Genomic DNA, 2,234 nt, shown 5'->3' with positions numbered 1-2,234 from the left:
GATATTGAAGGAAAGAGCAATGCTGGGTACCGAGGGAAGGAAAATGCTTGCTGCCGAAGGTGGCTACCTGAAAGCACCAAACATGGAGGCTTTTCTGAAGCCCAGTTAAGAATTAATGCTGATATTTACATTGTTTCAAGGATAGCACACAGCAAATACGCTGGGTCCACGATCCCATTCTTAAGTTTTATTGGGGGGGAAGGGGGAAGTCCAAGATATGGGACAAAGAAATATGGAATAAACTTTGAAAACAAAGTGATGAGAAAAAGAGTATTTGTCCAGGGTTTATTATTTTTTGTTGCAGTAATGCTCTCCTGGCTTTCCTGCGGCATTGCGCTGCTTTGGGTGCCGCAGAAAATGGAAGGGGTGACCCACAGAAGGGAGCCTCTTTCGTTTTAGTGTTTCAGATCTGTTTTACAACAGTATCTCACTGGGAAAAAAAAAAAAAAGTCTTACCGGTTTTGGTGGTAAAACACGAGGTTTGCCAAGTAAATATTTCATCGCAAGCAACACCGGGATTAGTGCGATCCTTTGCACAGATTTTCTCCCTTCTCTGCAACTCTCCCGAGTTTAGTCACCTTACCTGAATGAAAACTCATGGGAAGATTGACATGCGGGATAAATGAAACAATTGCATCCTTTCCATAGGGCTTTCAAGTGAATTGTACAATAATCCTGGGGATGATTCATAATAAAAAATAAACATCCAGATAGCTTAAACCATTGCTTGCATTATTTTCTTATTTAAATATCTTAAGTGTTTTCTAATGCTGCACCGCTTATACCTCTCAGTCACAAATGCTGTTTTATAGTTCAAAGATGTTTGCTTAAAAGTTAATCCTTTGGGCTCTGTAAAATGGACCTTTTGTCTAATCAATGCAAATTGATTTTGCTATTCTGTATTGACCTCTCAACCCTTTGACTGTCCATGGTAATTTCTTTCTTCACCTGATAAGGTACCTGATCCATAATAAATCAATTCTAATTAGTTTGGAGACTTCACTGGGAGCATAAGTTTGTAGGAAAAAAGCAGCAGGTTTCAGGTAGCTTTTTCATATCTCTCCATCTGTGGTTGTATTTTTTGCATAAGACTGCGTTCACTATATTCTTGGATAAACTTGGATGTACATTGCTTTCTGCAGAGACAAGCCAGTTTAATTTGGAATCATACTAATGAAATATTTAAAACATAAAATACTCTAAAACCAGAAAGGAGTTAATAGATACTGGATTTAAATCCAAAATTTCAGCGCTTAATTGCCCCTTATATGTTTTACTGTCTTGGAACGTCCTAGCAGCAGCCTTTTGAATGTCTAGCACCCTACACCTTTCACATGTTGACTTGGACAAAAATCTGTCCTTTTAAATTTCTTTTTTGTAAATTCAGAGAGACGCCAAAACCCAGGAAGGTCCTCTTATTTTTTTTTATTTTTTTTTTTTTTCTTTTTTTGTGTGCACTACTGGTGATAGAGTAAACAGGGGTTTAGGGAGAAAACATAAGTGCTGGAGAATTTTGGTTTTGTTTTTTATTTATACACCAACATCTGCATTTAGCATTTTAACCCTCAATAAGATTATTAGTCTGCTAGAACTTTTAGCAGCTATCTGCTTTTACCTAAAAAACATATTAGACGAGAAACTCTCCCAAGAAAATGCCTGTGAAATGTCAAAATACACGTTTGTGGCACCTTGCCCCTTGAGGTGTGCATCAGCGCTGTTATCGCTTTCTGTGTCTGACATACGCTGGGGTGCAAAGATGCACTTTTTGGGAAGCACCAGTAAAACCACACCGTTTATGATATGATTTCCCCAAAGAAGCATGGGCTGCCCGAACGGCCCGGTGCTGTCTGCTCCGAGGCCGTTTAGACAATTGCTAATGAGCGCTTGGGCTCTGTGAAAGAGTTGAAAAGACAGATCTCACTTTTACCAGCACCGATTCCAAACTTGAAATATATGAGCAGGGAAAAAAAAAATACAGAGAGATATATAACAGGATGGGACTGGTTTGTTTGTCTAAAAGAAAGGCAGAACACACCAACCCAAACTGGAACTTGAAAAAAAAGAAGAAAAGTCTTTGAAAGGTGATAATTACTGTTTTGGTAAATTGCTCTAACTCTTCCACGCGTGACTGTGCTGTTTAAAAATCTATCAACCGATTTACTTAGCTAGTTGATGACAGGGGGGGTGGAAAAGAAAAAAAAAAGCGCACGCCTCGCAGAAGGTAGTGGCCTGCT

The 2,234-nt window shown here is 38.9% G+C and overlaps 1 protein-coding gene across 1 annotated transcript in view; it reads left to right on the top strand.

Moving 5' to 3' along the window:
- The window catches only part of EHBP1 (EH domain binding protein 1), a 228,996-nt gene that overhangs the window by 222,213 nt on the left and 4,549 nt on the right, over positions 1–2,234 (top strand). The window lies entirely within an intron of this gene.

The sequence above is a fragment of the Egretta garzetta genome, unplaced genomic scaffold (genome assembly GCF_000687185.1).
Source record: "Egretta garzetta isolate BGI_Z169 unplaced genomic scaffold, ASM68718v1 scaffold360, whole genome shotgun sequence".
Taxonomy (NCBI): Eukaryota; Metazoa; Chordata; class Aves; order Pelecaniformes; family Ardeidae; genus Egretta; species Egretta garzetta.
The sequence above is the reverse complement of the archived record's forward strand: the minus strand, read 5'-3'. Positions and strand labels throughout refer to the sequence as shown.